Here is a 20,545-nt window from a genome sequence, read left to right on the forward strand (position 1 = left end):
GATACCGGACAATTGTGGCTAATATGCTTATATTGTCACCAATCTTAAAGTCTATCTAATCACATAGCCTGTTAACACACTGTACTATAAACAGAGTGCAATAAAAGGATGACACAAAATACCTCCCAGAGCCATATACTGCCTTGAGCAGCCAATTTCAGATCTCTGGTGTGTACCAACAAAACTTGTGGCTAATATTGATAACTCAAGTGGCTTATATTGATAAATTAAGTTGATGTGGGTTCTGGCTATTTTTTAACTTCTGGTAGTTAAATTTCCATAAATACCTTACATCCCTGAAATCATCATCACACAAGGAAAACCCACATATAGTCCTAGAATGCCACTACTTTGGTTTACAGCCAACTCAAGAAAACTGTTGCCATTTCTTTATGAATGACCACATCACCCACTGGATCACAGTCATCCTCCATCTTAGTCAGCAAACCTGCCTCATTAGGGTCCTTCGATAAGCAGGAAAATCTGATCTCAAAGACTAAATAGTGCCCACTAAAAAGGACGTTCAAAACATGGGCCCTGAACACAGTTCCAAAGAGGAGCCCGTGAAGTGTCCTAAATAACAGAAGAGCCATTAGAATAAATGCATAATATTGTAGAAGCACCAATTGAAAAGATAATTCTCTGCTTCACTGAATGTATATTCATTATATCACTTTCATGAGTATCTTTTTTTTTTTTTTTTTGACACGGAGTCTCGCTCTGTCACCAGGCTGGAGTGCAGTGGCACCATCTCGGCTCACTGCAATATCTGCCTCCTAGGTTCAAGTGATTCTCCTGCCTCAGCCTCCAGAGTAGCTGGGACTACAGGCACGCACCCCCATGCCCAGCTAATTTTTAGCATTTTAATAGAGACGGGGTTTCACCATGTTGGCCAGGATGGTCTCGATCTCCTGACCTCATGATCCACCCGCCTTGGCCTCCCAAAGTGCTGGGATTACAGGCATGAGCCACCGCGCCCTGCCACTTTCATAAGTAACTTATACAGAAAGTATAAAAGTTGGTATTAATTACAAAGAGATTGGGTTTCAAAACCCTGATTCACTCTGATGCTATATGGCCTTCTGGAAGTTATTAGTCCTCTCTAGGCTTCCGTTTTTGTCATCATTAAAATGGAACAATAATCACACCTAACTACAGAGGATTGTCGTGAGCAAAAATACAGTAATCTAAATAGAACGTCTAGCACAATGACAGCTGTAGATGCACTCTGGAAGTGGTAGCTACTGATTTATTATTTATGAAATAAATAATAAATGCATGTGTAATACTCTGAATAATGTTAAAGTTTATCATGAGCCTTCAGGAGCTTTCAGAAATGGTTGAAGAAAGTGAGAAAAGTGAAGGAAATGCAACAATCTGACAATATGTCCAAAAAAATACATAGGCATGAGGAATTGAGTTAATCCCACACACATCCAGAGGGTGAACTTGGACCATTAAGAGGATATTTTAGGGAGGCCACTCTTGTGTAATGTACAGGAGAATATTCAAACAATTGATCTGCCAAAAATATAATTGACTGCCCCAATTTCCAAATGCCAGCATGGCGGTCATTTTCCTTAAAGTTTAAGTCCTCTCCCACCGAAAAGAATGCTAGCTGCTCTCTCTGATGGCCCAGCGTAGCCCATGAACAAACTCAGCTCACCAACTCCTGTGCAGAGTCTTAGCTCGCTTCGAGTCTTCAGTGACACCGCTTTTTATCTGCTTTCCTCCTATGGGGAAAAAGCAACAACTAATTGTTGTTACTAACCTATTTGGTTGACACTGAAACACACTTTTTTTTTTTTTTTTTTAATATTTTAATGTCTCTTAAATGACAGTGTGCATTGTAATCCACAGTTATCCCCACCTGTGCAGTCCTGAACTTGGTCACAAGCACTGATGATGACATCACTTCACTTGAACTGTGTGCATGGTTGTTACTACAGGTGTTTAATTGCTACTTAAAAGGTCTTCAGAAAGATTATGATTCCACATTAAAACAATTAATGTTAATATGTTCATAGAAAGACACAGAACAGCAGTGGGGCACAAATTTGATATTAGAAAAGTAAATATTTGTTTTTGGAGAAATGACCAAAATTACATATTTACTTGAAAAGCAAAAATCAAGTGCTAAATCTTAAGAAAGAAATGCATCATAGTTTAATCAGTAGCACTTTTTCCTTTATTAGTGGTAAACAAAGTAGTGGTGCAATTTCCAGTGTACAACATCTTACATTGGTTGAAATATGTTATTTAATGATCTCAGTGATTGGCGTAATTTCTTAGGATCCTAAACCTAAAATCAATACAGCTGTGCATAAGAAGTACATGGATCTATTTTTATATAATCATACTATAAAAACTGAAATTCAATATATTTTTTCCAGAATAGAGCCAGAGGATGTAGATAAGAAACAGTGATAGACAGTTAAATATGTTTGATGCAATGATACTGTGGTTTTGTCTCTCCAGAAAAGATAGGCCCCACTACATTGGACAATGGTAAGCCTGGTAACCAACAGAATGGTAAACCTGTTTACCATCATGATGAGAAGAGGTTAGAGGTGTTGTAAATGGACTGGAGAGGAAGGAAAGGAGACGTGGAAGCTGGATAAGCGGAAGGGTATGACGGGGAGAAGCACATGAACATTCCCTGAGAGCCTCCACCTGTGTGTCCTGGCCCTTGGCTAGCTGACTTGTACTCTGCAGGTTTGCACATGTCATCATTAACACAGCCATTCATCAAATACTTATTGAGTATTCATTACCTTCCAGGCTGCACTAGGGCCAGAGATGCGTTAATAAACAAAACACACAAAATTCCTAATTTCATAAAACGTTCTAGTGGGGTGGGGGAACAGGCAGACAATAAATAAACATAATAGATGTAAGTTATATGCCTTAAGTACTATATAGACTGTTGGAAAATAATAGATGTTTTGAAAAAATAGACTAGAGTAAGAGAGGTGGAAGTGCTGAGATAGGAGATGATTGTAAATATATGGTCATACAAGGCCTCAATGCAAAGGGAACATTTAAGTAACATCATGAATGGAGTAAGGGAGTGAGCAATGGAGTTACCTGTTTCAGACAAAAGCAACTCTCACTGCAATAGGCTAAGGGAAACAACATGCTTAGCAGGTTCACTGTAGCTAGAAAGGTTGTGTGGATTGTTCTAGAGCAACGGAGGAGGACAGGGAGGATGACAGGCCAGGGAGGAAACAGATGAAGATCATGCAGAGCCTTTTAGGCTGTTGGTAGGACTTTAGCTCCTACTTATGTTATATGGGAATTTTGAGTAGAGGAGTTCTATCATTTGACTTATATTCTTTAAAACAGAAAATAGGACTCAAACGTCCATTAATGAATGGATGGATAAACCAGTTGTGGTATATATACATAAATATTTATATATGTATATATATATACACACATATATATTTATATATGTATATATATACACATATATATTTATATATGTGTGTATATATATATACACATATATATTTATATATGTATTTATATATACATATATATTTATATATGTATTTATATATACGTATATATGTATATACGTATATATGTATATATGTATATACATATATACGTATATACATATATACATATATACGTATATACATATATACATATATATGTGAAGATTATTCAACCATTTTTTAAATGAAGTACTGATACAGGCTATAACATGGATAAATCCTGAAAACAGTATACTAAGTGAAGAACACTAGCCTCAACAGGTCACGTATTGTGTGATTCCACTTGTATGAAATATCCAGAATAAATGAGTACACAGAGACAGATAACAGAAAGGTGGTTGCCCAGGGCTGGGAGGAGTGCAGAATGGGGAGTAACTGCTTAATGGTATGGGGTTTTCTTTGAGGGTAATGAAAATATTTTGGAACTAGATAAAGGTGATGGTTGCACAACATTATGAACATACTAAATACCAATGAACTGTTCACTTTTAAATGGTTAATTTTATGTTATGTGAATTTCACCTCAACTGTTAAAAAAGGAGGAGGAGAGGAGGAAGGGAAGGAGGGAGGGAAGAAGGAAGGAAAGAGAGAGCAAGAAAGCAAGCAAGCAAGCAAGCAAACAAAAGAAAAGAAGAGCCCCACCACAGATGCAGCAGTAGAGAGAGAAGCCACATCTGAGTCATATCTCTACCAAGTCTTATCTGGTACTTGCCTTCTTCTATAATCCAGAAGAATACTTTTTTAATTATGTTGTCAATGTAAGCTTTTTAGTAGCTCTAGAAAAACATGCTTAAGAAGCAGAGACTCATACCTCATCCAGCTTTTAAACCATATTTAGATCCATTTAAATGCTTTTTTAAGAGGTGAAATCATGACCTAGTCACTTGTTTGTTGAACCAGAAATTAGTAGAATTAAGAGACACCTTGAATGTCATGAGTGACGACTTAATATTCCACAGGCAGTTGGGGGCAGACAATTTTTGTTTCCTAAAATACAGGCATAACCGAAGATTTCCTGTTACATTTGAGAATGTTGTTAGTTCTTAAAGCAGCTGGCATTGCTCCATTTTAGAGGAAGGATCTGAGCTGCAGGGAAGTCTCATCACACGGCCAGTGGCACACAGCTCAAAAGTGTCAGAGGATTCCAATCTATGTTCGTGGAACTCCAAAGCCCGCGTGCTTCCCACTGTCTGTGCAGCCTCCCACCACATTAGAGCAGTTCCCAAGGAATGTCTGAGGCTGTGGTAGGCACTACAGAAAATAAGAGATGGGACAGTAACCTAAGAAAAAAGGAAGAAATGAAAATAGGAAATACCTAAGGAATAGTAAAACTTAAATGTTTATGGTATTTTAAAGCTCTTGCATATATATTATAACAGTATCTAATTTTATATAGTACTTCCCAAAGCCACCTCTTTACTTGATGTTCCCAATACTGCTATAAGAAGTACAGGGGATCTTGTTTTCTCCAGTTTACAGGTGGGAAAGCCGATACTGACAGAGGTTATGTGACCTGCCTGAAGGCACAAAGCCAGGAAGTAGCAAACCTGGGCCTTGACCCGTGTCTTTGAACAACAAACCCAGTGGTATTCCCATAGTACCATCTTGCCTCTAGATTAATAGGTAAACATTACATATGTATCATTCCAAAAAATCCTTATAGGCAGTGTGAGAATAAACCTACCTTTGAGGAAAATTTTGTATGCTCCAATAGCTGTTATTGCAATATATCAATACTCTTCATAGCTTTATAGGTTTGGGGTTATTTTAGCATTTTCAGATTTGACAAACTGGCATTATACATATTGGCTACTCATTCTCTAACAATGAAAAGTACACCATCTACATAATCTGCAAAGAATATGGTACCCTAACTATATTTCAAAAATAAGACAGAAGCAGATTGCCCATCATCGCCTGCACCAAAGGTAATGGAAAATAGCTTCTCTGCTGTTTTCATCTTCACTCTTAGCCCAGCAAAAGAAAAAAGAGAAAAGAACGCACAGTGCACAAAGCCTCTCAAGTTTTATCAAAGCACAGGTGACATCAAAATAACCTTTCCATTTCATTTTCTAAGTACATCAACAAGAAGGTTCACAGTAATAACATCAAGAATTGAGGTGATGTTTAGAAGTCACAATTGTGAGAGCTCTAGAAATAGATGTATCTTTTCTGTCAAAACACATTAATTGTTGCTTCAACTCTTCAACCTGTGTCCCTGAGGCAGTCAACATGAGCATGTGAATAGACTCTGCTTGGGCTGAGCAATGAATTTGAGCCTGAACTTTCAGGGCACCAGGAACGCGATTTCTCCCTTAAGGATCCCCCTCCAACCCAGAGTAAAAGCCAATATCCTTTCTGCGGCCTAAGGACCTATTCTATCTTGCCTATGCTCCTTACCCCTAACCCTCCCTGCCCCCCAAGCTTTGCTCCTATTCCTCCTCCTGGCTCACCTAGTCCAGCACAATAGGCTCCTCACTCTTGTGAGGCCCATGGAGCAGGCCTGTGTCTCAGTGTTTGCACTTGCTGTTCCCTCTGTCTGAAATGCTTTTCTGTATAGATAGCTAGCCCTTTCAACTCTTTCAAGTCCTTGCTGAAATATCACCTTCCCAGCAATGTTTTTCCTGGATGCCTATTATAGGCCGAAGGAGGCATGGGGGGCATGTGTTGTCCTCCATGCCCTCAAATTCGTATGTTGAGGTCCTAACCCTCGGCTTCTCAGAATGTGACTGTGACTAGATTTGAAGATAGGATCTTTAAAGAGGTGATAAAGTTAAAAATGAGGTCACTAGGTTGTGCCCTAATGCAGTATGACGGGAGTCCTTATTAGAAGAGGAGATGAGGGCACAGGTAGAGAGGGAAGACCAACTGAAGACACAAGGAGGGGCCATCTACAAGCCAAGGAGAGAGGATTCAGCAGGAACCAACCCTGCCGACACTGTGATGTCAGACTTGTAGCCTCCAGATCTGTGAGAGGATAGCTTTCTGTTACTTAAGCCACCCAGTGTGTGGGGCATTGTGGTGGCAGCCCTAGCAAAAGAATACAATGCCCTAATTAGGATTCACCCCACTCCCACTCCCAGTGTGTGGGGCTTTGTGGTGGCAGCCCTAGCAAACGAATACAATGCCCTAATTAGGATTCACCCAACTCCCACTCCATCTCTTTTTTTTTTTTTTTTATTTTCTCCAAAGCTGTTATCATTATCTAACATATGATATATTTCATTTGTGCATTTTGTTTGCTATTTATCTCCCTTTGCTAAAATCTAAGCTTTATCGGAGCAAGGATTTTTGTCTGCTTGTTCGTTGCTGTTACCTCGGTTCCAAACAGTGACTGGTCCATGCTATGTGCCCAATAAATACCATCGGGCTACTGGAGACACCTCCCTACCATCACCACAGAATGTCCTGTGGGACGAAACAGACTATAGGGATGTTTGGGCCGTGAGGAGGAGGAAGAAGAAATGTGGGGACATTTGGCATAAAATAATGAGCTCTGCTTTCGGAGGGCTTCTCTGGAAGCTTCTTCTTGATCCTCTTCTGAGATTGGGCAGCCGCAAGCAGCTCTTTATCTCCTAATTTTGCCTTAGACATCTACAGAGCCCACAGTGGGCATCCCCTCCCCTGCCTTCATCATTGTTTCCTGTCTCTCCTCTGCATTTCAAACCAAAGCAGAGGGAAGGAGGGCAGATGAGCTGAGTGTCTGGGCTAGATAGGAGCCTCTAGTGCAGCCCTGCGTTGGCTGATGCCGATGACTTTTCTTCTTTCTCTCTCTCTGCATCTTTTCTCTCGTAACTTCCTACACACCATCTGTTCCCATTACTGCAGTTAAATATGTCTGTGTTTCTTTGTATTACAGGCCTATGTGCTCTCTGATGATGGGAATCCACTAATAAGAGGTGTCCAGTTCTTCTAGCAAACTTGTCAGTGCTCGTGTCTTCCATGGGTTGTGCCCTGAATCAATGCATTTATTAATTCTTTCAAAATGCAAAATAAAAATTATGTGTTGAGCCTCTACTAGGTGCAAAGAGATATCTTGTCTATGCCCCTTACCCCCATCCCTCGCCCCCCCCCCACAAATTCTTACCCTCATGGAGCTTAGATTCACATAGGAAATTGGCTCAGCCCAGGTTCCCCAGAAAATAGAGCATGAGGATAAGTTTGTGTGCTGAAGCTCTATTAGGGAAGAGTGAGAGTGATGGAAAAAAGAAATTAGGTCAACCAGGATGGGGAGCAAGTTCATGGCAATGCATAAGTGATCTAGCCAGTGCTTTATGAAGAGAGACAGCCAGCCTCTTGGCCATGTAGGACATCTCCACAAAGGCTATGCAGAGGCATGCCTTGGGTCAGACCAGGGGAAGGAGAGAGGGGAATGAAAGTTAGATGCCAGCTTCCTCGCCTGCTCTAGGAGGAGTTAACTTCTTCAACCTCTGGATGGTACCTGGTCTCTTTAGCAGCCAAGGGGAAGGTAAATTCCACAACCTGTTCCATGGCACTTTATCTGAGTCCAGAGTGGAAGAAAGAGCCAGAGATGATCACTGCAGTGGCAACAGTGGAGCAAGACAGACCAAGAGAATCTGAGATGGTTCCCATGATGATACAGAGATTTATTGTCTATTGTAATAAAAAAAAACTTATTGTTATCAAAAATGGCTAACGGCAATGTAGGTTCATCAATATAACAAACATATCACTCTGGTGGGAGATGTTGATCATGGGGGAGTCTATACATCCATGGGACAGAGGGTATTTATGGGAAATCTCTGTACCTTCTGTTCAGTTTTGCTGTAAACCTAACACTGCCCTATTTTTAAAATGGCTAACAAGATAAAATGCTACGATAGTCACGATTTGATTTTATTGTTCTGCAATAACAACTGTGGTTGATATGGAAATTTAATGCAATTTTTGTTAACTCTGGGTCACACCCAGTGCTGAATTTATCTGCCATCTGCCACTCATAACAGATCTTAATAGTTGCCCACAAAACCAATGTCTTTTAATCTTAATCACGGAATTTTATTTGGGTGTCAGTGTGTGTAGTGCCAGGAGATGAACTGCAGATAATCTAAGCCCGAAGTCAGCAAATCATGACCCAAATCTGGCCCGAAGCTGGTTTTTGTAAGGCTTATGAGCTAAGAAGGGTATTTACACTTTTAAAGGGCTGAGAAGAAGGAGAAGGAGGAAGGAAGATAAGGCAGGAGGAGAAGGAGTAGGAAGAGAAGAAGGGGTAGGGGAAAAGAAGAGGAGGAGAAGGAGGAAGAAGAGAAAGACAAGGAGGGGAAGAAGAAGAAATATACAACAGAGACCATATGTGGCCCACAAAGCCTAAAATATTTACTATTTTTCCTTTAACAAAAAAAAACTTGTCCATTCCTAATCTAAGCCAATGATAAGAATGAACATATGAGACATATTTGACCAAACAGATTATGAGGGGATTTCTGCCTATAGGGCAGGTCCATTTGGAGGGAGGGCAAATCAGCATCTCCCTGGGCTCCCAGCCTGGGGGGAGGGAGAGGAGCTTGGTCACGGTGCACCTTAGTTTTCATTTCTGAGCATCATTAAAATTCAATTTAAACAATTATTCTTCCAGCCAAGATGGAAGTGATTTAATTTCTCCATGAGGATAGGTGTACTTCTCATTTTAAGGACAAGGAATTTTCCATTCAAAGGTTCTGGGGCGGTGAAGAGCAGATCACATGCACTCTGTAGACAAGCCCCATTGGAACAACCTTCTGAAGATGAAAGCCTGGAAAGTTTGGCAAAACCATGGGAAGAAAGCTCAAGATGATTCAACCATGGCTTTAAACCACAGGGTTCCTAGCAGCTTTCACACGTCAGCAATTATCAATAAAAGCAATCCAACTAGGCTGTAATTGGGTCTCCTACAGTTTGAGTGTTCCCTTTGAGGGAGCACCTCTTGTCTGGCTGTGTCAGAAACAACTTAATTGCTGTGTATTTAGTTTTTTGAATGGATTTTACTCCACACCATCAGTGGCACCAGCTTTCGTATCATTCTTGTGAGCACCTGATGGTGGGAAGTTTTCATCAGTATCAGCTGCCTAAACCCACCAAAGAGAAAGTGAAAGTACACAGCGTTGATGGAATTATCTTATCAGCCTGTAGCAGGTTAGGGACTGAGGCCCGGTATGACCCCAAATCCTGTTAGTCCACCAATCTCCCTTTGCATAAGTCCCATCAAGAACTGCGTTTCCAGGGACTAGAAATAGAAAACTGAAGAGAATTAATGTTACCAGCTACTGGCCATTTCCCACTGCATTGCCCTCACAAGCTGTGCTCTAGACACCCAGACCTGTGGCCCTCACCTGAGCACTCTGTCCACTTTCACATCCCCAACTCTTTGCTCATCTGGGTCCTTGGGTCCAGAAAGCCATTCAATCCTTTATGCATCCATCTCAAGCATTTACTGAGCACCTATAAAGTGCCAGACATTTTCAGGCTATAGGGGCTTAAATGTAGGCAACAGTTTCTGTCCTTAAAAATTCTCAAGATAGACACATGACAAGGGATTAAACTACAGTGTGATAAATGCTAAGAGAGATGTAAATTATATCTTGAGAGCCCTGAAGATGGAGCAATTAACTATGGCTGGATTGCAAAGGGGAAGAAAATAGGGAAATTTCACAGTGTTGTCATTTGAACCCATTTAAATCCTTCTTGTCCTCCAAAAGATCAGCTTAAATGCAACCTTCGGTGCCTTCCCAGTGATGATTGTCATCTTGTTGGTGCCTCACCTGTAGCACATGTCAGTCCACTTGTGCCCTAGGCTGTTGCATGCCTGTCTTCCTCTCAAGACAACTGCAGACTTCTTCAGGGCAGCATCCAAATAAAATCTGACCTTGTGTTTTCAAAGCCCATCCCGCAGGATCTTGTATACTCTATGATCTAAAAAATCATTTAGGAACTAAAATGAATTGAAATTTCTAAGGATTTCACTGAGACAAGCAGCAATGTAAGAGTTCTAAAATTCCTGGGCAGTTACTGTGCTTAAAAATAGCATCTGCGGCAACAGCAAGATGAAAATGTCACAGATGAAAGAACAGCTCACAAAAGCACCTCACATCATGTGAATTTCAAAAAGAAACAGTGCCTACTGGTAAAGACTCAGCTGGTCAATCTCTAGGTGCTATAGAGATTAAACTGCACACACATGGCTAACATAAGATTCAAGATGCAGAGAATGAACCCAGATGGTTAAGCCCCATAGAAACAACGAAGGGACTGTGACTAATAGAAACACGTTGGGTCACCCTGAATATTTTTAGTAGCTGTAACAAGAAAAGAGGAGGAAGATGGGCCACACGCAACAGAATCAGCCAAAATGCAAGGTTAAGAGGAGTCAGAATTATTCCAGTGAAAGAATCTCTCATCCTGTAGCTTGCATAGTAGCCCAAATTAAACAAAGATTCCTATGAATGCCCTTGGATGCTGCAGAGAGGGAAGAGCCAACAGAGAAAGGAGCAAGGGCACTCCTGGGACTGAGAGGGAGAAGGGAATTTTAGGCTCCTGTAGGCGATAGTGCACATTGGCCTCAGCACCTCTACTTCTTTGTGGAGAAAACTGTTGGAGAAACAGGAAAACAAAATATTAAACAGTATTTGAATTTTAGAAATCAAAATACTATTGTTTCCAAGTTTGTTTTGTTACAGGATCAAAAATTTACACACGACTCAGACATACCCAAAATTGGTTTTATTTATTGTCCATAAATGATTTCACCTAAATTCCTAGACTCCATCCTGCTGCTGGGTGGGAGTTGGGGAGGCGAGGGAAATGGAAGGGGAAGAAGAGTAAATAGGGCAGAGTCCCAGTAGAAAATGTATGCTACGTTTAAACTGGGGAATGGATAAGAGTTTAATAATAGATTGATTTTTTAAGGCATTGTGTTAGTGTGTTTGTGCTGCTATAACAAAATACCACAGACTACATAATTTATAAAGAACAGACATTTATTTCTCACAGTTCTGGAGGCTGGGAAGTCCAAGATCAGGGTGCCAGCAGGTTTGGTGTTTGGTGAGGGCTGGCTCTCTCTGCTTCCAAGATGGCGCCTTGTTGTTCATTCTCCAGAGGAGACGAATGCTGTGATCTCACAGGGTGAAGGTGGAATGGAAAAAAGAGGGCCTAAGGCTGAGTGGAGCTTCTTTTAAAAGGGCCTGAATCCCATTCACGAGGGAGAACCCCTCATGACTTAATCACCTCCTAAAAGTCCCACATCTTAATACTATTGCATTGGAGATAAAGTTTCAACATGAATCTTGGAGGAAACACAAACAGTCAAACCATAACAGGTGTGGAAAGAGCTCAAGGAAACCAATAAGAAATAGTGCAATTCCCTGAGACTAACAACAGCTAGCTGGCTGTTGAGGTCAGGGTTGAGAGCGGTTTTCAGAACTAAGAAAGATATCTGTATGGAGAAAGCCTGTCTGCAAGAGCTGAGGCTTTTGGTAGAAGTACATAGCCAACCAGCATGGCAGCCTGGCAGGAGAGCTCCAAGGGAGTAGATACTCTGACCTTATCCTCCCCACCCCCCAGCCCACCCTTCGATCTCCTGGTACTTCTTCCATTAGCCAAATGCAATCAAAAGCCAGAGAGCATGCATGTATATGAACCAATCCATATATGTCAGCCTCTTTGGGCACCAAGTAGAGTGGAAAAGTACAGAATATGGATCTGGAGGGCCAGATGGACACCTTGTATCCCTTGTGTCTTCAGCATCCACTCTTATCTTTATCCAGGTGAAAAATGTGTATTGGCAGCACAGGAAACATATAGAATCTCATCAGCTACCATATCATTATAGGATGATGTCATTGTGGTCGTATTCCCACCTGAAAACAAAAATATTAGCCACCACAGTACTCTTCAAATAAAAGGGAGGAAAGGAGGGGAGAAGACAAACAATGAACAGAAATCCTATCTGCTACAGTTCCTGCTTTTATAGCAATTCACAAGACCCAAGTTAACAAGTGTGGATTCTTTCTTCCACCGCCGCTTTATTTTTCCCTTACCCTCTGCCTGAAGCACAGTAGAATGGAGTCCTTTGCCTGGTAAAGTGACACAAACCCTCATTCCCATAGAAACGGAATGCTTAATGAGTCTGTCTCTTCTGAGTTGATGCAATTTTCCAATGAAAATACTCCTGAACAAGAGGCTATTACAAGAAAATCCAGTGAATCTCCTTGGTTCAGGCAGACGATAAATTCACTGAGGCTGTGTTTGCCTCCAAGACAAGAGGACTTCAGCCTTCAACCCTTGGTATTACTTCATTCTCCTCATCTAAGTGTCTTTACTCAAATCTTAAAAATTTCCTTTCAGAAAAAATCACCTGTCTTCCTTCAATTCCTATATGGAGCACCTTCTGCTAGTGAATAATATAGTATAAATGAAGAACCAGAAGAAACACTAAAGAATTACTTTTCCTGTTAGTGAATGTGATCCATACATAACTCCTATTTCCCAGGCAACCCAAGCTGAGTGTCACAGTAAGAGTCACACGCCAGATTTCTCTGGCTCTGCTCCCTTCCACTCCAATGCAATCACTGCTTCTTTCCTAGACTTTTGTCCTGGCCTTGCTTCTATCCTTACTCCTCCTAGATTTACTCTGCATCATCAACCAGAGTGATCTTACAAAACGTGAGTCATACCAAGCCTTCCTCATGCTTGCAACCGTCTGGTGGCTTTTCCTCAGCCTTAGAACAAAATCCAAAGTCCTGCTCTAGCTTGCAAAGACGCACATACCTGGTCCTAGTCAAATCTGGGGCTCATCTTAAGCTTTGCCCTTCACCCAGGCTACTCCAGTCCCAACCTTCTTGCTACTTCTTGAATACGCCAAACTTGCCTCATCTCAAGGTGATATCCCCAGATATTCACATGGCTCCTGTCCCCACCTCATTCAGATATCTGCCCTCCAAGAGGCCTTCCCTGATCTCCTTACCTAAATTAACCCCCATTAAGTTCTACCCCCACGCCCTACTTTGTTTTTCTTTATAGCAGATATCCATGCTTGTTATTATACTATATGTCCTCTGTTATATTTACATTAGAGCGCAAGTTCTATGAGGACACAGGCTCTGTATGTATGATGTTTACCACCACATCCCATGGCATCAAGTTAACACCAAATAAGTACATACTGAAAATTAAATAAATGGCAAAAGTAAATAAATAGCTAATTTCATATGTGCTAAGTACAACAAAGAAAAATGAAGTGGGGTGATGGGAGGGGAGGGGAGGGTGTGGAGGGTGGTGAAAAGGTTGTGTTTGATAGGGTGGCCAGTGTAGATCTTTCTGAGGCAGTAACATTTGAGCAGGACCTGAATGGAGGGAATTATCATGAAATATTAGTGGGAAGATTGTTCTGGGCTTAGGAAAACAGCCAGTGCAAAGACTCCTTGTCAGGAGCTAGACTGGTGCGTGTGAGGACCGGCAGGTAGGCCTTGTGACTGCAGCAGAGAGCTCAAGGGAAGTGTGATAGCAGATGAGATTGCAGAGGTGGGGTGATGATATGAACTTTCAGTTTCATTCTCACTGTGAAGGGAAGCCCTTAGGGGAAGCCAGGATGTGCCCAATCTACTGTTTTTAATTTGTAAGTTTACTTTGGCTCCTGAGTTAAAAACAGACAGTAGGAGGAACTTTAGAAACTTCAATACTATGGTAATTTAGAGGAGAGATGATAGTGGCGTGGATGGGCTTTAGCCAGAATGAGAAGTAAACAGATTCAGCCGTTACTTTGGAGTTAGAGCAAACAGGACTTCTGACACATTCAATGTGCAGGGTTAGGGAAGGAAAAACCAAGGTTGACTCTAGCTATTTCTGAAATATATCTGAATATAAAGTCTCTCAGTTTCTTACCTTCCAATTTTAGGGGTAAATATTCTTCCACTTTTAGCTCAGTTTCCAGAAGACTGGCCAAAAACAAATATGATATCAACTTTTGCTCTAGTCATTACACGGAGACTCATTTGGAAAAGGAAAGACTCCTTAACCTCAGCTAATCACAGAAAAAAATATTATAATTCTATCATCCCTGAAAGGGAACATCAGTGCCTCTCAGCATTTGGAATCTGCCGTGGGTGAGCAGCAACTATCTGAGGCCCATGGTACAGGTGGTAAAAGAACTTACCAAGACAGTTGTAGGTAAAGAAAGGCAGATTTATTAGAGAAAGTATGATAATATGTTGCAAGAGTGCAATGGGCAAGTTAGTAAAAGAGGGGCTAACTGCTGGGAAACAAAGGCATGCTGGGGATTTTGTAGACTGGAATGTGAGCCGAAGAGTGCTGCCTGCAGTACTGATAACGCCAAGGCTGTAGGGAGCTAACTCGCCGGTGTCTGGTGATAAGCTGGGCGCAGGAGGGCTATATGTCCTGGACCATGAAGAAAAGCAGACTTTATAGCTTCTCTACTTGCTTTTTTTGCTTTCCCTCAGTCCCAGCAGCCTAACTCCTTTTCCCTAATTAGGACTCCACATTTCCCCCCTAACAGAGGAAGAATGACAAATCTTTGGCATGTGGGTGAAGGTCTCATCTTCCAACAGCTTCCTGCTGACCAGAAGTGAAGAGTTGGCCCTACCTAGGATTGCTGCTCAGTTAGGAGTTTCCATGGGTCTAAATCCCTAAGTTAGGACTTAAATTGGGCAGGGTTGCTGTGAGACTATGGGGGAACCGCATTTGCAGCCTAAAATTGTGTTCTGCTGCATCTAAAGGGGAGTCATGGAGTTCTTTGAGAAGCTGATATCCCTCACTGCAGCAACATTTTGGTTTGAGATTATTGTATTCTAGAAGATGCAACATGAGATATTGCAGTAAAAATATGTGGTGCAAGTAAACAAACTAATATGAACATTATTATAGGGGGGAGAAGTTGGGCAACCCATGGCCAAACCTAGCTGGAGAAGTTTTGAATAGTTGTGCCAAAAAAAAAAATCTTGAGGAACTCTTTTTTGAAGGCCCTCTGATACTTTGATATTCTCTTTTACCTTTTTTAAACTTTCTTCTACTTGACCTGAAGTATTGATGTAAAAGCAACAGGTTTCAATTAACAGTGCCCAAGTGCCTCCTGCCTTGGTGGTAAGCACATCTAAAGCATGTTGATTCTGCAGGACAACCCCTGACAATGAAATTAGGGCCTGTTGCTGGGCCTCAATGGCTGTGACTTTAGGTTTCCAAGATTGCTGGACTAAGATGGTGAGTGTATTAGTCTGTTTTCCTGTTCTGATAAAGATATACCTGAGACTGGGCAATTAACAAAAGAAAGAGGTTTACTGGACTCACAGTTCCATGTGGCTGTGGAGGCCTCATAACCATGGCAGAAGGTGAAAGGCACACCTCACATGGCAGCAGACAAGAGAAGAGAGCTTTTGCAGGGAAACTCCCCTTTTTAAAACCATCAGATCTTGTGAGACTTATTCTACTATCAAGAGAACAGCCCCCATGATTCAATTACCTCCCACTGGGTCCCTCCCACAACGTGGGAATTCAAGATGAGATTTTGGTGGGGACATAGCCAAACCATATCAGTGAGATTACAAATGCTGTGCTTGAGCATGGGTATACCTGCAAACCAAGAGTCCACTGGCTATAGAATATTCTAGAACATTTCTCTCCATAATGGGATTATCAGTGGCAAGGATGCCAAACGGTGGGAGGTTAAGTTCCACTTTTGTTTTCTTTCTTCTGATGACCTTTAGAGGGCTCCACTTAGGAAGAACACCAAATTTGGAACTTGGCCAGAGGTTGTGAAGTTCGAGGAGTTATATATATGCGCTCCAGGTATGGCTGCAGCTGTAGTACAGGTGCCCATCCACTTAATAGGCAAGGCCAGAAACATGTTGGATACACATAAAAAGAAGAACCCAATTCCTTTTAATGAAACTCCCAAGGAGGGACTTTGTAACCAGTCATAGGTGTGATTAGTTTGGATTCCAGTATAATTTGCATAAATAGGGGGGATTTCATGGTCCCTGGGGATTCAATGTGAACGGGCAATGACTGAAAAAGTAGTTATCCACACATTAGGGAGTAAAAGTTTCACTTGTTGTGTTGTGTAAATATGGGGCCTGACAGATAAGATTTCTAAATATTAATTGGTTAAAGGAAAATTGAGGAAAAGCCGTATTAGTGAGGTTAAGAAGTTGTCCAGTTTCAACCCCTATTCCTATATATTCCATCCAAGTTGCTAAACTATTTACAAGCATAAAGGAATCATTTTAAATTTTGCTGGCATTAACTTTGTTGTTTTCCCACCATAGAGAAAACCTGTGGAGGTCCTCGGTGAACTCATCAGTCATCATACAGCTCCCATTCCTGGTGTGTCTCTTTATACTTGAGGGTGTAATTACAATGGGCTTGTGTTAAAGCCCCTAGGAAAGGGCCAGGCCCTTCCGAGTTTCTGAAGGCTCACTTTACAGGCCATTTCTGGTGCCTTCCCTATTCACTGGGTTACAGTGGATGATTGCCATGAGAGATCAATTGACCTAGGTGCTCCTCCTAAACCTGTGTTTTTGGTGTACGTGTACATAGTGTAGTCAAATCCAGAGTATCAAGTATTGGGTTTGTGTGTTAGCCATTTCTTCTCTAGAGAGTGGGATGGCTAGGAATGTAATGTTATTCTCGAGTGCCTGCCTATGTGGGCATATCCAGCAGTTAGTACGATGTGTTATGTTAGTAACCTGAGATATTACTGGGTAGAGCAGGTGCCTGGTTGCAGCCATTGAGGCAATAGTTAGCCATGATAGACACCAAAAAAACAGAGCCATATTTAAGGAAAATGACAATATATAGTAAACTTAGAAAAGAAGAAGGGCTGCAAAGAGTATGAGAAAAACAGTTAAACAAATACCTAGTATCTTAGCACATCAATGTTGTGGTTTGGGGGTAAATAACATTACTAGGACAAGTATAAAGAAATTTTGGGCCTGACACCTGTAAACCCAGCACTTTGGGAGGCTGAGGCGGGCCGATCACTTGAGGCCAGGAGTTCAAGACCAGCCTGGCCAACATGGTGAAATCTTGTTTCTATTAAAAATACAAAAATTAGCCGGGCATGGTGGCAAGTGACTGTAGTCCCAGCTACTCAGGAGGCTGAGGTGGAAGAATCACTTGAACCCAGGAGGTGGAGGTTGCAGTGAGCCAAGATTGCGCCACTTTACTCCAGGCTGGGTGACAGAGCAAGACGCCATCTCAAAAAAGAAAAAGAAGAAAGAAAGAAATTTAATCTGGGTAGTAGTTTAGGAGGTCTCCCTGCAAATAGCAACTTTGTACTATTTCCCTTATAAAAGCATTAATATTAAGAGCATGAAGCTGCTCAAGGGAGGCAGATGGATAATTACTGAGAGCTTGCAGTAAAATTGAATAAAAAGAGCCGCTTTAAGAGTAATATTTAAAAGAGGTGTTGGATTTATTTTCATTAACTTTTAAGGAGGTTAAAAATTCTAGGCTGCTTGATTTAACAAAACCTCTTTTACCTTTTTTCTTTAAATGAGTTTTCAATGTTAATATTCTAGTTAGACCATAAATAATGAGTCTTATCTCAGTACTAGCAGCTTAGTAACAGCAGATTTAAAGCAGGCAGAAAAAAGAGGGGGAAGACAGAGAGCTTTAGGGGACTCTACTTAACTCTGTAGTGCAGATTGACCATTTGAGCTCTGAAGTTTTCTTGTTGTAATTTGCCCATTAGTTTAAAATGTGCACAGAAACAGGCCATAATATGTAACGAGCTGGAGATTTAAAGAGAATGACAAAATCAGGGGATAGGATGTTAGAAACTGTCTTTCCCTTTTAAGGCTGGACCCCTGGAATGAACAGAAAAAGAGAAAAAGAAAAGCAAAGAATGGAGAGGAAAAGGTTAAGTTTTACAGGAAGGCTTGTGAGCATTCCAGCCACTGCACAGCCTGTGGAGCAGGGCCAGCACCTCTACCACTTTCATTTATCTCCCATCAGGGAAAGCCTTAGCACCCCAGACTTTCACAGTGTGAGATGAATTTCTCCCACTTCCACCAGTCACCAGCTAAGGTGACCTGTTCCAGCCAGATCAGAGAGCCCCTTCAGCTTAAGGCCATTAGGAGTTGGGATTTTGTTCCAGGGGCCCTTTGGCTCTCAGGGCAATCCCATTTCCAGTGGCGGAGTTTGTGGCAGAGGCGGCAAGCCATATGGGGCTTTTTTCCTTTATTTCATTGGGTCACTTTGCCTTTCTTCTTGCCTGCTTTTCTGTTCCAGTGGCGGTTATCTGGAGGAGAGTGCTTAGGGCAACTTGGAGGGGGCTGGGGGCTTGTAAAGCAGCCAACAGTTAAGCCTGCCTCTTGTCTCTGTCTTTTTCTTTCTTCTTAGCTTTGTTTTCTTTATTCTGCTTTTGGTTATAAAGACTAAGGAGGCTAATTTGAGGATTTCCTGCATAGGAGCCATGCTGTATTACACAAGAAAATTAGAAGCTTCTTTTTGAGAGTCTGAGGGTTAAGTTTGTTCCAATGCTTTAGAATGCAGCCTAGAGGTGAGTCTGAAAGAATAGATGGGGTTGTCCCATGGTGGGACTGGAAAACACACCACTCAGAGCCTCATGAACTGCATTTTTAGAGTCCCCAGTACTCACCACTACGTCACGGAACCTTACACTGAACTGCATTTTCTCTTGAGCATCCCACCAAGATGAAAAGCGGTCCACTTGCATCCACCAAGGGACTTGGGTGCACTTTCTAAAGGAGCATCCCACCTGTTAGTAAAGACCTCTCAGCCACTTGGGAGCCTTAAGTTGGATGATTAGTCCAGGTATTCACTTAACGCTAGATGATCAGCCCAGATACGAGGAAAAAGGTAAAGGAAGAACTCCACCTGGCGCCAGCCCAGGGAAGGGGCAGGGAAGGGAAGACTCACTGTTCTGAGGCTGTCTGAGTTCACCTTATTCAGCAACATTGGAACAGAATGGCTGGCTGACTCCATGAGGGAATTCAGAATGAGAAAGAGAGGGTCTGAGGCACCCAAAACATGTGTGAATTTGCTCTGAATGAGCCTCCACTACCAGTCATGCCACACTTAGGGATTAGGGACTTCTGACCAGAGAAGAGAGGAAAAAGCCTTCCTCCCTAATGGGAGAGGCAGCTAACTCTGTTCACCCTCTGACCTTTAGGCAACACCAGAGAACAGCCCTGGCCAGTTACCAACAATTGCCAGAGAGATACTAGAAGCTGGCTGCTGAAAGACTGAAAAGAGAAAATAAACTTAGGTGCCTCACCTGAATGGGCATGGCAGTCAGATGCTTCCACGGGGACACCTTTCAGCCCACCAGAGTGTAGCCCTGGCCAGAGACCTACAATTGTCTCCGTGCTTAGATGCTATCCACCGAGGGTTCCAAGTTGGGAAAGAGAGAGAGGCAGGAGGGTTCCCTATGAGGAGAGAGAGTCCCCATGCAGAGAGAGTTCCCCATAAGGAGAGAGAGCTCCCCATGCGGGCCACCAAAATGTTGTGGGTGAGCGACAACTATCTGAGGCTGGTGGCACAGGTGGTAAAAGAATTTACCAAGACAATTGTGGGTAAAGAAAGGCAGATTTACTAGAGAAAGTATGAAAATATGTTTCAAGAGTGCAACGGGCAAGTTAGCAAAAGAGGGGCTGACTGCCAGGAAAAGACAAAGGCTTGCTGGGAATTTATTCTTTGTGCTCCCCTCTCACCACCAGGCTGGACCTAATCCTGCAGGAACTTGGCCAACAACTGGCAAGTGACCTGCAAAGTTGGTTCCTGATTTCTTGGAGAAGAAAATACCTTAGCAGCTGATGGCTGACTTCCGACATTGACTTTGACCTCGTATGAAAAGACTTACACAATCTTTCAAATTCCTTCCCCCGGGAACGGCTCTTCATTGCTGGCATCCTTTGTCCATGCTTCTTGGTAGAACAAATCCAACCTTTATCTCTACCTCTTCTCTCTCTTCTCTGTAGCATTGCACAAATTTTGAAGATGAACCCCTTTCCCTCTCTATGTGTGTTTCATAAAATCTTGCCCATCTTACACCTATGGGTCTTCCCTATCAG

General features: G+C 42.0%; 2 long non-coding RNA genes across 2 annotated transcripts in view; one reads left to right on the forward strand and one right to left on the reverse strand.

The window, feature by feature from the left end:
- LOC129049409 (uncharacterized) overlaps positions 1-7,519 on the forward strand; it is a 47,843-nt gene extending 40,324 nt beyond the window's left edge. The window contains exon 4 of the long non-coding RNA XR_008512461.1: positions 7,363-7,519. This is a non-coding gene — a long non-coding RNA (uncharacterized LOC129049409). The remainder of the gene's footprint in view (positions 1-7,362) is intronic.
- A 4,020-nt stretch (positions 7,520-11,539) lies between these two features.
- Positions 11,540-12,580, reverse strand: LOC129049410 (uncharacterized). Its single transcript, XR_008512462.1, has 3 exons — positions 12,536-12,580; positions 12,218-12,355; positions 11,540-11,613 (listed from the first exon to the last, which is right to left on the reverse strand). It is a non-coding gene; the product is annotated as an uncharacterized LOC129049410 (long non-coding RNA).
- Between the last annotated feature and the right edge of the window lie 7,965 nt (positions 12,581-20,545).

This window comes from Pongo abelii, chromosome 10 (genome assembly GCF_028885655.2).
Source record: "Pongo abelii isolate AG06213 chromosome 10, NHGRI_mPonAbe1-v2.0_pri, whole genome shotgun sequence".
NCBI classification, from domain to species: Eukaryota; Metazoa; Chordata; class Mammalia; order Primates; family Hominidae; genus Pongo; species Pongo abelii.